The sequence below is a fragment of the Delphinus delphis genome, chromosome 3, assembly GCF_949987515.2.
Source record: "Delphinus delphis chromosome 3, mDelDel1.2, whole genome shotgun sequence".
Lineage (NCBI taxonomy): Eukaryota > Metazoa > Chordata > Mammalia > Artiodactyla > Delphinidae > Delphinus > Delphinus delphis.
This window is the reverse complement of record NC_082685.1, coordinates 102,857,574-102,882,002: the sequence shown is the minus strand read 5'-3', so window position 1 is coordinate 102,882,002 and position 24,429 is coordinate 102,857,574. Positions and strand designations below refer to the sequence as shown.

General features: G+C 35.0%; 1 long non-coding RNA gene across 1 annotated transcript in view; it reads left to right on the top strand.

Moving 5' to 3' along the window:
* The window catches only part of LOC132422167 (uncharacterized), a 39,607-nt gene that overhangs the window by 5,719 nt on the left and 9,459 nt on the right, over positions 1-24,429 (top strand). Inside the window, exon 2 of the long non-coding RNA XR_009518822.1 lies at positions 21,622-21,679. This is a non-coding gene — a long non-coding RNA (uncharacterized lncRNA). The remainder of the gene's footprint in view (positions 1-21,621; positions 21,680-24,429) is intronic.

The window sequence follows — 24,429 nt, the reverse complement described above, 5'->3', positions numbered from 1 at the left end:
ACATACACTTGCTCTCACCGTTCCCTCGCACACTCTCAATTCACATGCACATTAGTTAGCTGAAAAGAGCCAGAGCACAAATATATTCATTTTAATCCAGTTAAGACCTAAGAGGTCTCATAGGATGTTCTTCGATAGTTTGAAAACCAAGTATAAAACTCAGATTTTGCTGTTTCATCTCTAAGAGGCCTACAGCGTGCCTTTCTTTCACTTTCTACCAGTATATATTGTAAAAATATAAAATAAAGTGAATAAAAAACAATCACGAGCAAACCACCCAGCTTCAGGCAGACGCTGCTCAAATATTAATATGTTGTCTTTTTAAATTCTTGTACCCATGTGCAAAGTCAGAAGAATAATTTCATACAAAGAAGGAAAAAATATAAAATCACTATTTTTAAAAATTACAAATGTAAGGATACAATCTCTTAATCTCATTTTTCCACGTGAGAATTTTAAGACATTTATAATCTTCAATCTTTCATTTCCACCTGAGAGTTTTAAGACATCTGTAAAATGTATCTGAGTATTTCCTGATCCCTTTGGTGATGATTTTCTGTGCATTTGTGCTCTGTCTTTGTGCGAGTTGAGGCCCTGTGTCTTGCTGCTTCCTGCAAAAGCCATTACTAGTGTGCCCTGTTTTGGTTGGTGGGCTGGCCTCAGCCTCCTGAAGTTGGATAAAGCCAGGATCTAGTGCCTGAAGTATTTTCTTTGAATTTGCTGTAGTTAGAGTGGTCCCTGGTGGGGGTGGGGAGACATTCTTCGCTCATTTGGGATTGTAATCTAGCATCTCAGAATCGCTGAGATGGGAGACAAATTTCTGTATACAGGATCAGGAAAAGGATTATTAACCTCCAAAACAGTAGTACAAATATAGGCCCACAATTAATAAAACAAAACAAAACAAACATCCCAACCTCTTTCCCAAGATAATTTTTCCTGGAGTTAAAAGAATAAAAGGTTTTAAAAAAAGTTTTCCTGGTCAATTTTAATATCTAAACAATACCCAGAGGTGACACTTTAGAACATAAAATAAAATAAGTATATCTGGTTGATATATTACATGGCAATCCTAAAATCTGCATTTTCCTTAAAAAAAAAAAGGATTCTGACAGCTTTCATTTCAGTGTTTGAAAGTTTTTAGATTATAAGCATTTTTGTCAATAATCTGTGCATTATTCATTTTAATGTTGGGCTTTTCCATTTATTTTATTCTGTAAGTAGTGCTTTTCATTTTCCTAATGTCTTAAACCAGAAAATTTCTAAAAATATTAATTGATAGTTACTACAAATCAGTGTATAAATATTTCTGGTTTCTCTTGTTAAAAAACCAAATATGTTAAATAATTCCTATATAAATTGACAGAAATTTAACTTTCAAAAGATGTTTAGAGAGAAAAAAATATTATGGCTTTTAAACCCAAGAAAGAAAAAAAATACACAATTTGCATTTTTCAGTGCTTTCACTTAACATTGTTTTCATTAGCTTTTTCTTCATTAGAATTTATGATCCATGTCCATCATTACACTTTCACATCTCTGATTTCTGTTAAATTTTCTAACAGAGGTTAATATATATAAAGGGGTAAAAAGGCCTATTTGCTTTCATCTAAAGTGTTCACTATTTCAAGGTTATTTGTATTTGCATTAACATTTTTCCATGTTCTAATTTAAATTATTTAAATTGGCCTGAAATTAATTCTATTTGGAGTTAGGAAGTAACAGGAGGATTTTTTTAAAGGAATTAAATAACATGATTTTGCTTAATTATAATGTTTTCTTAAGGTTGGGCCATCTAACACTCTTTCTAGCATGGCAGAGTTTGGGCTTCATATTTATGGAAGAAATAGGGTTGGGGGGAGAAGGATGTATATTTGGAATGGTGTTTGACAGGGGGAATGAACGCAGACACCAGAACAATTATATTACAATCCCATTGGGAATGCCAGCACCAAATTTAGCCAGACTGATGGGGTACTGTCTAGACGGTCCCTTTTGTGTATCAGCTGTTTTCTCCCTGCTTTATTGCACTGCTTGAATGTGTGAGTTGAACGTGCATATGGATCCCAAACATAACCATTCCTGCAACCATACATTGCTGTTAAATTTTCTCTCATTTGGCTAAGAATCAAGGGCTGTGTATACTTACTATATTCCCTTTACAATACTTTGTAATTAAAATGCAGCTTCCAGAATCAGAGGTTTAACAAAGGTCATAAGACAGAGTAGAAAGTGCCTAGGCTGTTTCTTTATATGAAGAAAAAAAATGTACTAGGTAAACATTTCTATCTTCTCAAACATGTCCACCTCTTTTCTACAGAAGTAAAAGAAAGCCAGAAAGAAAAGAAATAGAACAATGAGAGGAAAGAGGCATAGTACATGTAAATTACCACCTTTCCTTTTGCAAAGGGCAAAGGATAGAAAGAAAGAATATTTATTAAATGTTTACAGTGTAATTAATGGCAGTGTGTGTGGTTTTCCTTTTTTTTTTTTCTTTCCCTCTCTTTATTCGGTAAACCAAATAGAGTTCAGTAATCAGGGTTCTTGTGAGGTCTTAGAAATAGATTCCCAAACTCTTAAATAAATGCTTACAAGATTGCTGTTCTGTTATTGGTCAGGTAGGAAATCCCAGAGACATTTCACATCTGGGCAACTGTCCGGATTGTGTTTTGTTTGTCAAGATAGTGCAGGAAGGCTAGGACTTAGTTATATGTGATTACAGTATCCACACAAAACATTCAGTGTTCAAAGGAGCAGAAATGCACCCCTAAATATGATGCACACTCCACGGGTGATAGGTACTAAGGTTGGATGCCTTTGCTAACAACCAAGAATTTAAAACAAGCACAAATTAATTATTCAAATTAGAAAGTGAGAAATAGAAAGACACATTAATGCTAATGAAAGTAGGTATCAGATCTACCTCTGTCTATGAAAGGTTTATCAAAAATTTTTGTCACCAAGAATGAAAAGGTATAAGAAATTGGAATTCCACAAAATGTAAAACATCACAAATATAATTCTTGCCTTGTAGTAGTAGCCCAAATGAATCCACTGTTTCAGGAAAGAGAATCCCATGTTTCACAGCACATTAATAACTTTTATTAATATGTACACACAAACTATTTGGAGCAGCTTCCTACTTTCCATTTGTTGAATTATTTTGTGTGTGTGTGCCTTAACAAAAAGGAAAATGGTAAAAATGTTTTGCCCTTAAGGAAAATAAAATAAAAAAGTTAGTGATAGAAAAAAATATTTTTAATAGTTATATGGTTTGGGGCACTAAATTTTGTCAGTAACTAATTAATGGATTTTTAAAATAATAATTTTCCATGCTTTACCACTGGAATTCAGTAACTACCATGTCCTATGGGCAATGAAGATTTTGTCCATCTTTTGAGGATTGGGTATTGAAGAGAAGGCTGGAGGAAAGAGAAAGTAAATTTTGTTCCCAATTTTACTGAACAAGGTAAGACTAGAAGTGATCTGTTTTTTGGCTTGAAACATCAGATCACAAATCAACAACCATAAGATATGACTGGGGATATAGGGTTGGGGAAATTTCCAGGTTGGAAGAAGGTATGAGACTTGAACAACTGACATTAAACATGACGACCTTGAGTAGGCACTTGTAGGCACTGATATTAAAAACCTCTGAGATATAACTTTGGCATGACTGAGAAAAAAATTCAACCAGAGGCAGGGACAGAGAGCAAGAGAAACCAAGACTGAGATATAAGAAAGCAAGAGAAAAATGGTGGGAAGGGGGGTCCGGGGAGTGGTGCTTGGGGGTGGGTGCTAGGCAGGAGCGGTGAGTGAGAAAGAAAGAGAGAGAGAGAAGAGAATGAATATTCTAAGCATTGTTTTAATCTAAAACAGAGATGCTTCCAGGAGAATGAATTTCAATGGAGCTGAGCCAAAAATAATTATAGAGATTTTCTTGTTTTGTTTTGTGAATGAAGAGCATCTCTTTTCTCTGAGGATGCGAGAGTGAGAAAGGACCAGAGCCAAGAGATTGAAGTGATGCCCCTCTGCCCCTTTACTTCCACACAGCACAGTAGCGGACCTTTCTTTCTTCCCCTTTCCAAAAGCTATTGGCACCAAACTGTGCTAGGAAGAGAGGGAAGTGGCAGCAGCCCTCCAACCTAGCTGGATTTTCTATTCTTACAATAGCTTGTTTACTTTGATAAGGCTGAAGTATTGAAATTGGATGCAAGATTGGGTTGGGGGGAGCAGGGATACATATTTTAGGTTCTAGAGATAAAATTGAGCTATTTACAACTATGAATATTTCCCTGTTAGAGATACTTGAAACTTCCTCTGGGGTTTGTTTTATCAATTACATTGTTGTCTTGTTTTTCATTATCAATAGCAGGCTACTAAAGGAAATAAAGTATTCTCTCAATTTTCTTCCATTTTCTCTGTGATGTAAAATCTTTATCTTGGAACCTTTCTTACAGGGAAAAAAATTGTCGTTTGTTAAAATATCTTAAGCTATGACTGGATTTTTGTGAAAGCGATATAATATACCCCTCACGAAAGCAGAAATAGAAAGCTTTATACTAATTTGAAACACAGTATTGGGGGAGAAACTCACTAACATTAATAGACGTTGGGGAGGAAGTAATCATAAACAACTCAGAATTAATACCTAAAGACTATTCATTTTCTTAAGTTAAATTGACTTTCATACAATTCACACCATTAAGTACTGTCTGAACTTGAATATTCTCTCCAAATCTCTTGTTTTAAATGTTGTGCCATGTTAAAGACCCTGTTGTCATTTTTATCATTCATAGATAGAAGTTAGTTCTACAAGTAGGCTTCAGGTATTTTATTTTTGTATTACTTGAATTTTTATATATATATATATATATATATATATATATATATATATATATATATATATATATATATATATATATTTCAGAAACCTAAGAACCATTTCCTTTCCTCTACATGGTATGTCACAACTTTTTTAAACAAAAGTGAAAATTAACTTTTGTTTTTATAAATATTTGACCTGCTAAGTTTAACAATGTAGTTATCCAATAGAAGAACAACACAGAGTCATAAGCTTAATGGGTTAACACGAAAATGACCTTCATACACATTTAAAACAAGGAAACCTATGTTGCATTAGCAGTCAAGATTATCTATTGGCTTAAGCATAAACATCTTTGAAAGTAGCAAAAATACATCTAATTTCCTTTAAAACTTTTACATATTAAAATTCTTCCTGTTTCTGTCAAAAAACTATTAAAATGTATAGGAGTTGGCAGTAAAGTTGTATGATTCTATTATGTAGTTAAGTTTTTAAAAAATTTTCTTAAAGATGGAAAATGTCTTCATGTACATGAGACTTTATTTAGGGATTTTCAAAACATGTTTTAAATGTCACTGTGAATATACTGTATAAATCTATGAATATGAGTTTTATGAATCCACCTTTAATTTAATTAATCATATTGATTCACTTGACATTTTTCTCCTCCTGCATCTCCCCTCCCCCCTTTTTCCATCACTCTATTAAAAGCAGTTCATTCACAGGGCTAGACTAATTATTGAAGCAGATTTTACAAAATAAAACTGACAATGGTTTTAGAAGAACTTTTAAAAGCATTCAACTTAGATTTTGTTAAAAGTGGTTAAAATGAATATTTAAGAATTCAAAGTACTTAATCATACTAATCTTAACATTACATTTAAAACCCAATCCCCAAATGAGAGATCAACTTTTTAAAAAGAGCAATTATTAATATTAAATAACCAGAATAATCACTAATATATTCTAAGCTGAAATAAGTATATGAGATTAGCAATAAATATTTATTTTTCCAAGTTTTAAAAGAAAGCTTTACCTCTTTTAAAATAAAATAATTTGCAAAATAGGAAAATATTTAGTAATATTTAATGTCTATTAAAAACCCAATATACACCATTTGAGAATTTATGCTTATGCTGCAACATTAAAGTTGTTGAGGGAAACTATTAGTCTACCAAAACATTTAAAATATAGTAGATAATAATTGATTAACAGTAGTGAAATATATCACATCAACATATGTATTTGTTAATACTATCAAGCTCTAGAATGGATTAGGAAATGAGGAGATAAAGATAGATTTACAATTAATAAATGCCCCAAAGATATTACCAATGGCAAGGTCTATATTTTACAAGAGTATATAGATATATGTATGTAGATATGCTAGATGTAGATATATTTGTCCTTTGTTTGTACTGGTCATCATATTATAAAATGTATTTTTAAGGGTTCTATCTTGACCAAATATGTTGGTCAGAAAAGTTACGTTTCACTTGAACCCAAGCATAGAAATTGCCCCAAAGGAAGTCTCGTTGGTTTGTTCATTTTTAGTGGTATAGAGACCAGTTTGCAACTGTGGGGCTGGGGAAAGGGGACAAAGCAGCAAGAAGCAATTGAAAGGATTAGAATGGAAACTTCCTCAAGCTTCACAGGCGTGTTTGCTGGTCACAGATGCCATTAAGGTGTATAGATAAGATATATTTAATATTAAGACTTTAAAAAGAGCCTTCACACTCCTGAAAATTTGCAGGCAAAGCTGAGCCTCTTTCTTTAGCCCATATACTTTATTACGTTGGCCCAGGAATCCTGGCTAAAGATAGTTTCATACAGCTCACATGCTTGGGTTTTGTCACTTCATGTCATAACCTCCACATTACTTAAAATATAGTTTTAAAATGTATTAAACAGAAATGCTGATATAAGCCTAAATGTAGCTGTACTTGCTGTTTCTGCTCTAAGTTCATTCATGGTGGTGGATTTAGTTAAAGGGCCCTGAACAGCCATGCTTAACAGTAAGGAAACAAAATCCTCTTGGCTTCTATGGGGGCTAGGTCTATGTCAGAGCAGAGGGAACTCACTGTAGATATCTGAGATAAATACCTTCTGTAAAAATGTACACATTTCACTGGTGTCCTATATAATGTAAAGAAAAGTATGTTGCGTTACAAACAAAGCCCTGTTAGCTTTTTTTGCCTAAACTAAATGCTATTTTATATATCTTAGACACAGATAATATGCAGTAACATTTATGATAGTAATAGCTGACTCCAAATAAGAACTGCAAGTGATCCTAGGTGTCTCCTGAATCATAATCAAGGACTACCTGGTAAGCATTAAGTGACAATAAAGGGTATTCTTGCTAAAATATTAGATGAATTAATAATAGAGAAAACGGTCACTTTTACAGAAAAGTCAACAGAAAATAGCAGTAATAATATGTGCCTTGTATACGAGCATAGTGGATTACAACCAGTGTGGAATGTGCTATTATAAAAAAAAAGTATGGTACCTCTTCTGGATGATACAGCTGCATTAGGAAATTTTATAGAATGGCTTATTTTCCAGAGCACAACATCTAGCCTTTCCACATGCTTTTTTGGTAGAATTTCTCCTCCCAGTTAAAAACTGGTTTTCATCACACAACTGCATAATTATTTTTCTGCAACTAGCGATAATTACTTGTTTTGTGTATCTCTACTAGAGTGATTCAGTGTTTGCTGTTCTACCTCATAAAATGCATCTGTATTAGAGGCGTATGAAAAGGAGTATTGACCTTATATAATATATTGCTATATTGGTAGGGGCACACAGCTCTAATTCTTTGTAAAAGGCACAAAAGTCTATATTGCTTTGAGTTTCCCTTTTTGAATGCTATGTGAGTTTTCTGACTAAAGCATAAAACTGGAGGTAACTGAAGACAAGAAACCTCACAACATGGAAATTACTCAGTACACAAAGAAACTCCCTCTCAGATAGATGTACAATGGGTGACTGAATAAAAAAAGGCTGTTGGAGGGATGTGTTTATAGTGGCATCATAAAAAACTCTGGAATCACTGTTAGTGAGATTTGTCACACCAAAAAATCAAACACAGATTTCAGATCATTCAAGAATATCTAATCATTTTCTGTCACTCACAAAGCTCTCCACAAAAAATTAAAAGAAGGAAAATTAAGCAGAGCCCCTCCTGCCAGCCTTCTTTTATCTTACAGCAGTCCTCTTTCTCTATTTTCCTTCCAACTCTTGTTTGTGGTTCTCCTTTCTTTCAAGTTCTCTTTAATCCTTGCTTTCCCATGTCCCTCTTTAGTCTTATTCATCAGTGATGCCAATAAAAATAAACAGTCTATTTAAAACAAATGAGTCAGTGCCAAAAAATATACGTGATTGGTGTGTGCCTTATTTTTTAATTTTATCTTTCAGTGAAACTACACCTGTGGCATTCTCTTACTTAAACTTTTTATAACTCTAAAAACAAAACACAAAGAAAAGAGCAGAGAGCCGAAGTACTCTTTAATGTCTCTGGGTTTATTTATAAATATATGTAATGTTAAATGCAGTGAAATCCTTGTGAGACTACTTTTGTGCTTACTGATCCCAGGGTGCAGAAGGAATTAGCTTATCCAGGAAAACTCAAAGTCATAATTAGTCTTGTGAATTATAATAATCAGGTTTCATCCTACATTTCTTTCTCATGTGGTACTTCCAGTGGGAGTTCTGCATGAAAAAGGACTACAGGATTGGGCATTAATAATGGTATACCTGTGAAATATGAGTATATTCCTATAGTGCCAATGAATGAAATTAGTATACTGCCCAATTTTTGTCCTATACCCTTCAACCAAATGAAAAAATAACTTCAAGAGATTTTTCAAATTTCAAAAAATTCCATTCTTAGTTTTTTTAAATACTTCTTAAAATTATAAAATAAAAATGGAAGTTTTTTTCCCCAATGATATATATCTCTCACTCTTTGTTATAGATATAAGGCTATAATTAATTTTTATTAAAAAAAGGTTAACAATGCTTAAGTTTTACATAATTTCTTCCAACAAATAGAAACAAAAGAACAAGTAGGGAAAGAATCAGTGAAACTCAGCAGAAAGCTATATTTATTCTCAAAGCTCTCAGATCAGCCATTTTCACTAATTTGATTACTCAGGTCAATCAAACACTTTGCTGACTGATGGAGATGATCAATTTCTTTAATATATAGACCTAGCCTAAATTAAACAAAAGAAGTGTAATAGCTTACCAATCCTGAGATGTTGATGTTTTGTCATTTGTGAAACAGAAATACTTCTTTCAAAATTTACACTATGATGAACTGCTAATTAGGCTTAGAAGAGTATGAATGAAATGAAGAGACAGAATGCAATCATAACTGTACATCTATCTAAAGCCCAAACCTGCATAGCTCTAATAACCCTAAAAATTTATACAACTGTCCATCAACAGGTAAATGAATATACAAACTATAGTATATTCAAATAATGGACTACTACTCAGCAATACAAAAAACAAACCACTGGTACATTTTACAACATGGAAGAATCTCAATAAAATAATGCTGAGTGAAAGAAGCAAGACCCAAATCATTTATATAATAGTCTAGGAAATTCAGACTAATGTATAGTGACAGAAAACAGATCAGTAGTTGCCTAGGGGAAGGATCAGGAGGCAGGAATTACAGAAGCATGAGGAAACTTTTGGGGGTGATGGATATGTTTGTTGTCTTGGTGGTGATGGTTTTCACAGGTGAATACACATCGGCAAACTTTAAAAAATATACAGTTAAATATGAACAGTGTGTTATGTATCAATTTTACTTCACTAAAGCTGTTAAAAATAAATGGACCAATTAGAATGGATATGGGAATCAATCAGAATGGATGCTAGACATTATCAAAAAAAAAATTCAGACAGTGGGTTTCAGAATTCTCTATATAATTGGGACCATGTACAGTTGACTATAAAGATTTTGGGGATTGAGAATGTCCTCTTCATCTCCTTGCTGATGTTTATGATACCTGGTTTAATTCAAAATAATTTTCCACTTTTTCCTGTTAAAAATCGATACAGTCCTGAATGAGGTGAACACCACAATTTTAGATTTTGTCTCTACCAGTGCTACAAACCATGTGACTTAGGTCAGGTGACTAAACCAACATCAGAATACCTCCAGACAATTGTTCAAGGTAGAGGTAAAATGAAAGATACTTCTTTCTAGAGAAAATAGGATCCATCCAGCAAACATTTCCATTTAACAGTTGTGTGTTTTGTCATAAAATCTCCAAAGGTTTTCTCTACCCTTTGTTACTGTGTGTGATAAAAAATGGAGTAAGGAGGTAAATGGGGGGGGGGATACTGTTAGCAAAATAACAAAATTACTTGAATATATTTGTCTCAAGTAGATCTCACTATGTGAGCTGATTGATTTCAATTTGCTACAGCAAAAAATTTATTAAAATACACAATAAGGGGCAAAATCACCATATTGCAACTCTATTCTGGAATGGAGGATGACTGAGTCACCGGTCAAGGTGCCTTGTATCGTATAGAGTAAAGGACTGAGATAACTCCAGGTTGTTATTTTTATTGTTCTATTTTTATTACAGTGAATATTATGTTTATTTACTTACAACTAAATTTCTAGGTATATAACTTGAGTTAGATCAGTGCCCATATCAGGGACAAAGGAAAAATAGCCCTACATAATTTTTAAGAACCTCAGGAACTGAGCTAAAAGTCAATAAACATATGGCAAAAAGACTGGAAGCAAATTGAATATATGAGCAAATTGACATTTTACTAAAAGAACATGCTTAAAACTTTAGGTTTATCAAACATATGTCAATGAAATTGAAACTGAAATCTATTCAGCAAGTAGAATGTATTACTGAATGCAGAAATACACGTGTTTTACAGGACCTGAAATGCAAACGTTTTTCCATCTTGTCATATTATGATTTATTATTCTGATTTTAGAGATATAATATTAAAAATGTGTTAATGAAGACATTTCTATTTAGAGTCTTAGGTACATTTTAGTTTTTAAAATGTCTATCTTTTTGCCAGGGTCAATCCTCATGCCACATGGTTGGGTTTCCGAAATAAGATTTGAAGAAAGAAAAATGTGCCATTGATCTTGGACATAAATTTATAACTTATCTTATGTTGGTATGTAGCTAACTCCTGAATTTTAAAACTATATATAATAGCTATGGTTATGATTTTTTTTCTGGGTACTTTTTCAAAATGGAAAAAAAAATTTAAGTTCGACTTTGTACTTATCCATGTCTCCTATTTTTCTTTTTCGTGTATTCTTTCCTCCCTCCTTCCTTCTCTGCTCTCACTTCATTATTTAGCCAATGATTTTTTTTCTGCTGTTGCTACTGTCAGTTAGTGACCAAGACCTTGTCTTAACCCTGAAGATGCAGTTGCTTTAGGCAAGTTCCCTCACTATTTCTTGACTGTGTTTAGGGTTAAGAGCTCTTTAGGTACAACGTTAACTATCTCTCTTTCTACAGTGTCTGTGAGATTATTTTCTTTTGTTACCTCTTAGTACAAAATGTTAGCTTTAACCAGTTCAGTGATAAAGGAATTGGAAAGGTTTTGAAGAGGCCCCACCACAGCCTCCCTCCACCTGATTTCTCATGTTCCATGTAATCTAATGAGATGAATACACCTCCTTCTCCTTCAGACTGTTGGGAAAAGAATCTAAATCAAGCTGTTTCAAAGCCAATACCTAGACAGCAAACCCATACCTAGGTTCCTGGAACTGGGAACTCTTGCTGGAAAAGCACGAAGGATCTTTTGATATTGAGATGAAGATCGCTGAGAAAGCTGATTTCTTCTCTGTGTGGAATCATCTCTTGGTGTTCAGCTGTGGCTTCCTCTGGTTGAGATGCTCAATCAACTTCTCATCCGGGCCACACTCCTTACCTGAAGGGAAATTTAACTTGGCGTCATATTTATGATACTTCCAGATGTCTGTTTTTTATCTATATATCTTGGCAAAAATCTACCCTATCCATCTCATTGGATTTTCTTCAGGGTCCAGTGTTATAATATATATTAAATCCTTTGCAAACTATGAAGTACGATTAAAATGTAAGACAGTTTTCCTGGAGACAACAGAACACTAGAAACTGATATGGTATAGCAATATCAGCCAGAGACATATTGGTTGATTCAGACCCTTCCTTTTTTTAGGTCCTGACACAGCCACCTTGCTTGTGCGATACTCTTTTTTTAGTTCACAGGAAATCAGATCATTATTAAGGTCAACCAGCTGCTCCTTGAGATGTTTCGCCATGTAGTCTGGAGGAAATATTGCAAGAGTTTGTCAGCATTGAACCATTTGGACATGGGTAGTCTCATCAGAAAAAAGAATCTTGTCTTCTCAAAGGACATGTGACAAATGTTTATGGACAAGCCATGTAGCTGATAGCTTTATCAAGGTCTATCCTCTGTTAACTTCCCACATGCCCACTCTACTGCAACTTAAAGACCCTCCTTTTTCTCTATTGATCCATTAACATAAATAATTACAATTAGAATGGATTTATTAATTAATGGCTATTATAATCATTATGAATTATTCTTCACTATATAGCATTTCATATAATCCATTCCATAACTCCTCATCTTTTAAAAGATAGCATTCAGAGCTACCCCTGAGGACAATGGAACCCACAAAATCAGTTAGAGGCTATAGTTAGAAAAAAGAAATAAAAATATTTAGCACTTCAAAATGAAGAGCTAAATAGACCTTGCAAATCTCCATGTTTATTTTACGTGCATTAGGTTTCATTAAATTGGAAAAATCAATACAATTTCCAAATTACACTTTGTTCATTGCTTTTATCTATCAACTATCCAAGGAATATAATCTCAAATTTTTATTTATATAGATCTGTAACATTTGGATAGACAGTGAAGAATTTTATCTGCTTTCACTAAAATTTTTACAAAATACAAAATTAAGAGATGGTAATTTTTTAACCCAGAACATGAGAATTACTTGTAAGAAAGTAATACTGATTGGAAAACAAAATATTACTTCAGTCGACGTCCAAGGAAAGTTATTAGAGTATTTTAGAAAATTCCAAATTCCATGTATTTATTTTACCTAAAATGACATCCTTTGCTATATACATTATTTACCTGTAACTAATTCTTTTTACAGGTTGTTTAATATTCTATCCAAAGATCAACATATCATGTCAACACTTTCTCTAATACGATGGCAAGTGGCAAGAACAAACTGTACAGAATCCTCTTTCAAAGTAAGCAAAATTAAACTATGGAGAAGACTTATGTAGCCCAAGCAGGTATTATAAGCAGAGACAGATAGATATGGGTTAAAGGCAAAATTCTTTGCCTTAAGAGATCCTAGAACGAAGCTGAGGTAAGGGAGATACAAAAGACATATTATTAGACATAAATGTTACTTTTACCCTCAAATAACTAACCCAGTTAATCTCTTCTACTGACCATTTATGGCTCAATTCACTAATCTCCTAATCTGATACACAGTTGAAATGTTTTACCCCCAATTCTTGAGACCATGTATCTCAAGAAAGATACTACATGACATCTTTTAAGATGCCATTGTACAAGAACCAGCAAGTTTGCACCTGGTCCATTAAAAATGGCCTGTATAAAAAATAAGATATTCTGCAGAATCCTATAAATCCTGCTACTGCTGCTCCCTGGTTCCTATCTGTCTGTTGCCTTGGTTTGTTTCAATAGTCGCTGATCCATGGTTCTTGTTCTTACTTCAGTCCTTGGCATTTCCTGTATGACTCCTGGTAATCATATTTAGCCACTCTTCACCACCCCCCTGAACCTAATGTCCGCTTGTTCTTTACTGGTACTCTCACTGCCTTCTTTCTGCAGTCTTGCTGTACCAGTCCGTGTTATACATGGTCTGACAGCTATGTCAAGCATCATCTTTTACCTATGTAAGCATAGGTACTTGGTCAATTCGGGAAAATAAACAGTTTATTTTAATATGTACTTGTCCACCTGGAAGGCCAATTAGGAAACTGCTGCATAAAATAGTCAAAACATTATGAGATTCAGAACTAAGATGGTTAGCAGGAGCATGAAAACATGATGGTTTAAGAGCTACTGAAGAGATAGAATTAACAGGATTTGACGACTGAATTGAATAATAGAGCTAAGGCAGAGGGAAAAACCATGGATCATGCCTTAATTTTGGCTCAAGAAATGGAGGTAATCATGAACATATTTATTGAAATGGGAAACACAGGAGGAAAAGCAGACTTGGGGTAGTGAGATGTGATGAATTCAGCTTCTAATAACCGAATTATAAGCGTGTTCCTAAGACATCTAAGTTGTCATGTCCAGTGTGCAGATAAATTTAGGGTCTGCAGATCAGGCAAGAAATCTAGCTTGAGGATACATATTAGAGAATAGAGTATTTTAAAAAGACTAAGTGATCTAAAAAATAAAAGTCAGGGAGTCACTAGGATAAGGACTGAAACCCACCGGGTTTACTACAGAGGCTGTTGATGAATATGGCTGGTAGAGTTTTAATTAAATGGTAGAACATAAGCCAAACTTTGGAGGACAGAGGAGTAAATGGAAAGTGAGGGACAGGAATGTCTTATCCTTACAATGAGGACAGCTGGATTTTTATCTCAGTCAGGATTAAGAACCAGAATTACATACATATTTTCTAAAGAAATTTAAAATGAAGTCTTCTACCTCTCTTCCACATCTATTCTCTATTCTTTCTTCTAGGTGTCTCTGCTGAGGCAGTTTATTTTAAAGAGATAATGTATATAAAATACTTAGCACAAAGTGTAACATAGTAAATACCCCAGGGATATAACTACAGGCTTTCGTAATTATCTGAATGTAAGCTACTTCTGAAAAACATGTGGGAAGGCAAATTTGTGTGTAGCAAAAGCAAATATTTAATTATTTTAAATGGGAATAATAATAATAATGCATTCTTAGTACATGTAGAAAACCCAACCAGTTCCTCTAAAAATCATTAACATACTTAAACATGTATATAATAATCTACTAAGGATTTATGCATTATAAAAACCACATAATACTTGCTTACTTAACATTTAATGAGCACATTAGTGAATGTGTTGATGTGGGTCACAGATACTATCAGGTACATATTGCATTTTCATTCTACACCACAATGAATATGTGTTCTAATGTAAATAGACAAGAAGATAATATGGAAAAATATATATTGAATGCAATTAACAAAATAAAATAAACAAATGAGGCCATTTAAAAAAAATGGTTACTTTCCAGAGTGAGGTTTAGTGATGTGGGAGACGTTTTCACTTAATAATGCATAACACCTTCAAACCAGGCAAACACAAAGCGCTGTCTTATTCAGAGAATAGCTGAGATGTGAATGCAACATACTCGGCATCCTCTTGTACACTCTCTGGAAATTACATGGAGATTCATTATAACAAATAGATTCAGACACTAAATTTGGGGCAAATATTTTTTAAAGCCGTTATCACTACTGTTAGTATTATGTGGACCTATGGTGTAACTCAAGAGTGCTATTTTTATGGGATACGAGCCAAGAAGAGCAGTGGTTCTTAACTGGGAGTGAATTCTCCTCCCAGGAGACATTCGGCAATGTCTAGAGACATTTTTGGTGGTCACAAAATATGTGGTCCAGGATGGTCCACAAATCAAAAGGTTAAGGATGCTGCTAAACATCCTACCACAGAACAGAGACCCACGACAAAAATAATCCAGCCCCAAATGTCAATAGAGCTAAGGTTGAGAAACGCTGAAGGAGAGAAAAGAGTGAAATCAAACCAATATTTCAGAGGAAACCTCAACTGGAAGAAGGAAGAGATCAAATATTGCAAAATCAGAAGTTGGAACGAATTGATGTTATTAGCTTGGGGAACTATAAAGTGGATCTTTTCATCAACAGTGCTAATAAATACAAGAAAGGGAGGTACTTTGGGAAGGGATTATGTGGAAAAATATTAAGTTTAGTTTTTACTATGTCACACTTCAGGTATGGACGGAACATCCAAATGCATGAGGTAATTTTAATGAGTGCAGGGGTTTTGTCTAAATTTTCTGGTTAACTTTTTTTTAAAGCATTTAGATACTCTTTGGGTTATAAGTCAACTAACACATTTGAGCTCTAACTCTGTGTCATATATCATACATTTTTCACATGCAATGTTGCTTAATCTTTAAGGAATTACTGGAGAATGATATTACCACCCCATTTTATGGATGAGAGAAATGAGGCTTAGAAATGTTAAAAGTGACTAAGGTCATACAGCTACTAAATCATTGTACTAGGATTGAAATCAATGTCTTTGAACCCTAAGTCCTGGGCTTTTGGCTAAAATAATTTTCTTTTAATGCTCATGAATGCTCCAGTTATTTCAGACAATCCCCTACAACCACTCTTTACTGAGCTTTATAAGTAACTTCCCTCAGCTACAAAACACACACACACACACACACACACTTTTTAAAATACAGTTTTTCTTTTTTCTGTTCTTATGTCAACGTAGAAGTTTGGAAAACATAAAAAAAGCACAAGTCAAGAAGATAAAAATTATCATTAATTCCACCACGTAGAAATAACTGCTACTAAATAACTTTTAGCTAGTGATTTGAATTTTTACTGTTTTTCTTTTGCTGTTTTTCTCTGCTGATGGTTATGCTGACGTACAGTGATATTTCTAAAATGAATCATGAAGAATTAGAAAGAGGAGATGAAGGGAATGATGGTAATAAGCTAGAGAATTAGCTCTCAAATTCGTAAAGAAGAAACTGGGGTGAGGTGAGGGTGGGGAAAGAATGGGGACAGGGTAATTTCCAGAACCTTTTTTTTTGCCCAAGGAGTACTAGGAACTTAATAAATCTTAGTTCATCTGTCATCTCTATGCTCTGCTAATGACAAGATTAAATTGAAGCTACACTCTCCTGAGTGCTTATCATTTGCAAATGCAGTACTAAGAGCTTTACTCACATTATCTCATCTTATCCCTGCAGCAACCTTGAGTAGGATATTATTATTTCCAACTTAGAGAAGAAACTTAGGCTTAAAGAAGTTTTAAAAACTTGCCGGGTTCCACATCTGGTTAATGGAGAAGTGAGTCTTCAAAAGCAAATCTGTCTGGCCACGGAGGCAGTGTTCTTCCTCTTTGCTAGGTTGCCTCCTTTCTCTGAAGAAAATGAGGCGTGGCAACTATAGAATTCAGGAAAGTGATGGCAGAGCTGAAGGAGATCCTGGGATCTCGGACAGAATACTTTTTCGTGGTTACTAGCTCCCACTTCCTTTTCTTTTCCATTTGCAGGAGTGGGTTGGTATTTGGCCTCTGAAATATGGTTCTAAGCTTAAGTCACCAGATGCTTTTAATTTGATTTCATTGGAAAAATATAGTGTGATAAGGAACGCACATGAGAAGATTACTACCTGCCTGACACATAGTAGGCTCTCAATAGTGTGCTGAATGAATGACCAGAGGAAGGCAACTCCAGCAAACTGAAGATCATTTTTCTGGAGCAACTTTAGTAATAAGCTGAGCCACGCATAGCACAGGGAGATCAGCTCGGTGCTTTGTGACCACCTAGAGGGGTGGGATAGGGAGGGTGGGAGGGAGGGAGACGCAAGAGGGAAGAGATATGGGAACATATGTATATGTATAACTGATTCACTTTGTTATAAAGCAGAAACTAACACACCACTGTAAAGCAATTATACTCCAATAAAGATGTAAAATAACAATAATAAGCTGAGCCAAACTCCTATTGAGGTTTACTACTTAGTTATTTAGAAGAGCCAAATATCAACAGGTGTTGGCTGATTGAAATTACTATTCCCTGCTCCCTTTCTAAAAATCAGCCCACTGCTCTTGGAAAAAAGAATATCAGAGTTTAAAATTGTGTGATTGCAAATGATCATATTTTGGTTCAAATTTAAAATAAGTAAATATATTCCTTTGGTTTTGACAACATGTTTGGAAAACAGTCTTTGGCTTTGAGTTTTAGGTTGTAGGATGGAGCTGTTGTGGAAAAGTAAATCATAGTTTAGGTGTATTTTCGCAGCTAGCCCTCTGGGTTAGGAATATTCTGCTCATCTGTGGAAACATGACCTCCCAGTGAAGTGCCATGCAAATCACTGGTTTTACATGAAAGCCTATATTAGTCTAGTCACTCACAGGCATCTTTAAGCATAACTGTTGGGTAACAGTCTATGTTTATTGTTATGATAAATGTTTCAAAGCTACTGTTCTCTGGGGTTTTCACAGTAAAGGAAGATACTTATCTCATTGGAATTTTAACCACACTACAATTAAAATGAAATGCAATCAATAAAATATTAATTCAGGTATGTTTGCAGATCAACTACTTAATGGCTAAGTCGATATCTATCATTCTTTAGTTTTCTGAAGGTCAATACATAGCAGAGTCAATGAGTTAACCAGCAAATCAGAAATACCTGTCTGTTTAATTGTGGGTCTATTATTAAGTCCTTAATAAAGTGCATGACTTGATGAGAGTTTACGCTGCCTATTCTTTTTAAAACCTTCTGCCAGACTGGGTTGCTACTTTAAAGTCCAAGGTTATTGAACAATATTTTTAATGCTAGATATCAGTGTAATACCATGGGAAGTAGAATCATCGGATGTTAAAGTAAGAAATGGCTATCCAGATCCCTTCTCACCCTTTCTTTTAGAGCAGGGGACACTGAAAATCAGTGAAGATAATTGAGTTGCTCACCGTCACACAGTCAGTCATGGAGCTGGACCTGGAGTCTAGTCTCCTGGTTCCCAGGCCCTTGCTCTCTGAAACACCAAGCTACTGAATTTCAAGATTCCACCCCAGGGTCTGGTTTTGCAGATACTGTGGGTAATCTGCCTTGCCACTTGTGGGTCTGGGCTGTGTTCACTGTTTTCTGAGCGGAATTAAGTAGGTGAAGGCATAAGGGAGCAGGAGAAGCTTGTACTAACTGAAAATGCAGTCTCATAGTGGCAGGTGCCGTGGAGATTTTTTGAGGCTGCTATTGGTGAGGGTGAGCTACCTCTCCCTCACTCAGAAGTGAGTATCTGAAGTGACTAGCACCAAATTTAATACTATGAAAAGTATCACCTCCAAGTCCCAGGCAGATGTATGGAACTCTTTGCGGCGTCTGCCAAGTAAAATGGGTTATTGAAAAATACTGATATCTCAATTGTCAGTGTGGTGTTTTTTATGTAGGCAGTAGAAGTAAAAAACTAACAATGAATTTCCCTACTAATTTTCCACTGCTACTTTCTATGTGAGTCAGCTTTAATCACTTTTTTACTTCATGCTGGGTAACAAAAAGATTCTAAGCTTTGGTCACTTGTGTAACTCTAGCAGCACTCTACAAAGGAGAAAGCAAAGGTTTTGAACTGAGGTTTTTACTCTTACTGTACAAGCTTAGAGCAAGAAAAACAAACACAAAGTTATAAGTGGATAGCAATTCATTTCATTTTAAGACATTTACTTTCATCACATAAATGGTCACTGGGCAGTTAGAAAATGTTAAAGATGCTTACGTTTTGCAGTATTATCACACTGCATCAATTTGCTATCAAAATACAAAAAAAAAAGCATTAGCTCTAAAAAATAAAACAAAAACAAACAAAATATAGCTACTCTGTTAAACTGATCACAGTATTTGCTTTTCAGCTCTGTCAAAAATAGTTTGATTTCATGACTTTTTCCAATTTGATTGTTAGATAAAGGTCTTTTGTAACAACCAAATCAAGTTGACCACTTCTTATGCACACATCCTCATTACCTTTTCGTGTCTGAACAAGTTACCCAGAGTCATGGAGTAGAGAGGAGTCAGCTCTTCCTACGAGATGTTTGCATCTTAGCTGTTCAAAGCACCAGCAGAGGAATGTACCTCTATGTCTTTCGTGTGTCTGTAAACTGAATTTACTGATTTGCAGTATAATAAATTGTTAGAACTGGCAGAGGCCTCGGACAACATACAACCCAGTGTTTCCCAGGTGGAGGGATATGTACCACTAGTGTACAAGATAATTTCAGGAGACATATCAATATTGCATGACACAGTGAGAAAATTCACTGCATTTCAGGTTTTTGGAGACTTCTAATTATATCAAGAAGAAAGTCTCAGGCTGGTGCTCACAAAGAACTATCTAACAGTTTTCCCTTTCTTTTTAAGAAATAGAAGGCAAGCCTCACGCAACTATGTGGAGCTAGAACTTAATAATACCGTATGGTTTTCATTAAATTAATTTTTTCAGGTTACCATCTATTTATGACAGGGAAACAAAACTTCCTTTCAAAACGCATTTAAGTTAAAAATAAAATAAGTTAATTAACAGATAAAAACTAAGTAGAAATTACTGCAGGGATATTGGCACAGTAGCCCAAATATTAAATAAAGGCTATAGTCACTTATGTGGTAAAAATCATAAAGCTTCTGAGGGAGCTGGAGACCAACTCCCTCACTGGACACGTGGGAAACCCAAAGCCTTGAGAGGGCAGAAAATCCCAAAGTCAGGAGTGCAGTCCACAGCCTACTCACCAAGTGGATATCACCTCTCTATTTGAATCATTTCTGAAAAATGACTAGTTTGAATCATTTTCCACAAAATGGCCTTCTCCCCATCACTTTGTGAACAATGCACATTAAGTCTGAACTTGAAAAACAATAAAACATATTTCTTCATTCCCATGACTGGAAAAGGTTATTGAACAGGAACTATATTAGGAAAATTAAACTAGATTCATGAGACATGAGTTAGTTAAAAAGAAAAGTGGGAAAAAATTCCCCAGCATAAAACTTTAAAGTTTAAATTCAAAACTAAACAAGTAGTTTTTTTCTCTTTTGAAAATAAAATGTGTTTTGTCTTGTTTTAAATTTATAAGTCTTGAATACTTGGAAACATAGCAAGACTAATTTTCTAACCAATCATTTTTTTAAACATGTACAAGCTTTCATTGAAATACAAAACTAAAATCCTACTAGAATAAGAGGAAATTTAAATTAAGGGGAAATTATGTGTCTTGCAAATCTTAAATTATAATTAAACTTGCAGTCTGAGAAAAGAATTCTAGAGGTTTTTGTGAAATCCAAAGATTCTTGATAAAAAGTATTTCTGCAAGGCCTGAGAGGAATGTAGGCACAATTTCCTTCTACTAACAGAGAGTCAAGGCCTCCAAAGGTACTGGCCACTCAGCTGAGTATATATTCTAGAGGATGAGGAACAAAATTTCAGAATGACAGAGTGGTCACTGGACTATTGACTTTAAAAATAAATAAATAGAAGGTTTCCTCTTATTGTTTAGTTTCTGTGACCCACAAATGACTTTTATATCTTTGCTCTTGCTTAGGAGGTTCAACTGCTTTATATGTCCTGAAAATATCCCCTGGTCCATCTGTGAGGATTCAGACACAAAGAGCTATTTACTTATTTATCAACACTAGGTCATCCCATAGTTTTATCATAATTGGAATAGACTCCAATACTCAGCCTTCCATTCAGACGTTTCTTCTATAATGCAATTCTCACTAGCATCCTCTATCTTCGTGTTCACCCTTTCCAGGTGAGTTCAGAAAGAACTGTTATCTCAGGTCTACCTATCCTCATCATTTGTGAAGGATGTTACCGTGGTCCCATTTACAGATGAGGTAACTGAGTCTCAAGGAGAATCAAGTATATACAGGCATATCTCATTTTATTGCATTTTGCTTTATTGCACTTCACTGATTCTGTGTTTTGTTTTGTTTTGTTTTACAGATTGAAGGTTTGTGGCAACCCTGCATGGATCAAGTCTATTGGCATAATTTTTCCAACGGTATTTGCTCACTTCATGTCTCTGTCACATTTTCATAATTAACACAATATTTCCAATTCTTTCATTATTATTATATTTGTTATGGTGATCTCTGGTCTGTGATCTTTGATGTTGCTCTTACATTTATTTCAGGGTGCCACAAACCACACCCACATGAGACAGCGAACTTAATTGATAAATGTCATGTGTGTTCTGACTGCTCCCCTGACCCACCGTTCCCCTGTCTCTCTCCCTCTCCTCGGAGCGCTCTATTCACAACGATATTGAAATTAGGCTAGTTAATAACCCTACGACGGCCTCTAAGTGTTCAATTGAAAGAAAGAGTCACACGTTTCTCACTTTAAATCAAAAGCTAGAAATAATTAAACTTAGTGAGGAAGGCATGATGAAAGCTGAGATAGGCTAAAAGCTAAGGATCTTGTGCCAAACAGTTAACCAAGTTTTAAATCCAAAGGAAAATTGGAAATTTTGAAGGAAATTAAAAGCACTACTCCAGTGAACACATGAACGATAAGAAAGGGAAACAGCCTTACGGCTGATATAGAGAAAGTTTTAATGGTCTGGATAGAAGATCAAACCAGCCACAATATTCCCTTAAACCAAAGCCTAATCCAGAGCAAGGCCCTAACTCTCTTCAATTCTGTGAAGGCTGAGAGGTAAGGAAGCTGCAGAAGAAAAGCATGAAGCTAGCAGAGGTTGGCTCATGAGGTTGAAGGAAACCATAACACCTCCATAACACCAAAATACAAGGTGAAGCAGCAAGTGCTGATATAGCAGCTGCAGCAAGTTATCCAGAAGATCTAGCTAAGATCATTAACAAAGGTGGCTTCACTAAACAACAGATTTTTAAGGTAGATGAAACAATCTTCTACTGGAAGATGCCACCTAGGACTTTCATAGCTAGAGAGGATAAGTCAAGGCCTGGCTTCAAAGCTTCACAGGACAGGTTGACTCTCTAATTAGGGGCTAATGCAGCTGGTGACTTGAAGTTGAAGCGAATGCTCATTTACCATTCTGAAAATCCTAGGGTCCTTAAGAATTATGTTAAATCTACTCTGCCTGTGCTCTCTAAATGGCACAACAAAGCCTGGATGACAGCATATCTTTTGACAACATGGTTTACTGAATATTTGAAGCCACTGTTGAGACCTACTGCTCAGAAAACAAGACTCCTTCCAAAATATTACTGCTCATTAACAATGCACCTGCTCACCCAAGAGCTCTGAGAAAGATGTACAAGGTTAATGTTCTTTTCATGACTGCCAACACAACACCCATTGTGCAGCCCATGGATCAAGGAGTAATTTAAGCTTTCAAGTCTTATTAAGGAAATACATTTCATAAGCCTATAGCTGCCATAGATAGTGACTCCTCTAATGGCTCTGGGAAAAGTAAATTGAAAATTTTCTAGAAAGAATTCACCATTCTAGATGCCATGAAGAAATTCGTGATTCATGGGAAGAGGTCAAATTATCAACATTAACAGGAGTTTGGAAGAAGTTGACTCCAACCCTCATGGATCACTTTGAGGGTCTCAAGACTTCAGTGGAGGAAGAGCTACAGATGTGGAAATAGCAAGACAACTAGAATTAGAAGTGGAGCCTGAAGATGTGACTGAATTGCTGCAATCTCATAATCAAACTTGAACAGGTGGGGGGGTTGCTTCTTATGGATGAGAAAACAAAGTAGATGAAATCTACTCCTGATGAAGATGCTGTGAAGATTACTGAAATGACAACAAAGGACTTAGAATACTACATAAACTTAGTTGATAAAGCAGTGACAGGGTTTGAGAGGATTGACTCCAGTTTTGAAAGAAGTTCTACTGTGGGGCAAATGCTATCAAAAAACATTTCATGCTACAGAGAAATCATTTGTGAGAGGAAGAATCAACAAGGCAAACTTCATCATTGTCTTATTTTAAGAAATTGCTACAGCTACCCTAACCCTCTGCAACCACCACCCTGATCAGTTAGCAGCCATCAACATCGAGGCAAGACCCTCCATCAGCAAAAAGATTATGACTCGCAGAAGCCTTGCATGATGGTTAGCATTTTTTTAGCAATAAAGAAGGTATGTACATAATTTTTTAAATAATTAAGATATGTACATTATTTTTTGTACATGCTATTGTATACCTGATAGACTACAGTAGTGTAAACATAACTCTTTATGCACTGGGAAACCAAAAAATTTTTGACTCACTTTATTGAAATACTCACTTTATTGCAGCAGTGTGGAACCAAACCTGCAATATCTTCAATGTTTACCTGTACCCTAGCTGATGGAGGAGAAGGCAGCTTAGTTAGCTATAAAAGTATTGATTCTTTTTGGTAAAAAAAAAATCACTTACTTTTGTTTCCAGGGTTTCTGACTCAGCGGTCACCCATCTTTCATGTCAGACCTCCTTCACTGGCCTACTGCTTGGCTCTTCTACTCAGCAAATAGGGGTCACATTATTTAGTTGAAGTCACCTGGATTTTTTCCACCACTGCCCCCCCACCCCCTGTGAACAGCACACATACCTTTGCCCTTAACCAATTACAGAAGAGTTTTCTTGTTCTCTATTATCCTTTAAGTACTTAAAGAGAGCTTTAACTAATTCTTTAAAGAAAGCCACTACCGTTTGCAGCGTTAATAATTCATTTGTAAAAAATTAAAAATTTGTAGTGAGATATTATACATTGAAAACGTTATTTGGTCTTTTGGTTTCATCATACTTGCCTGAGGAAATGCGCAGGAGCTTAAAA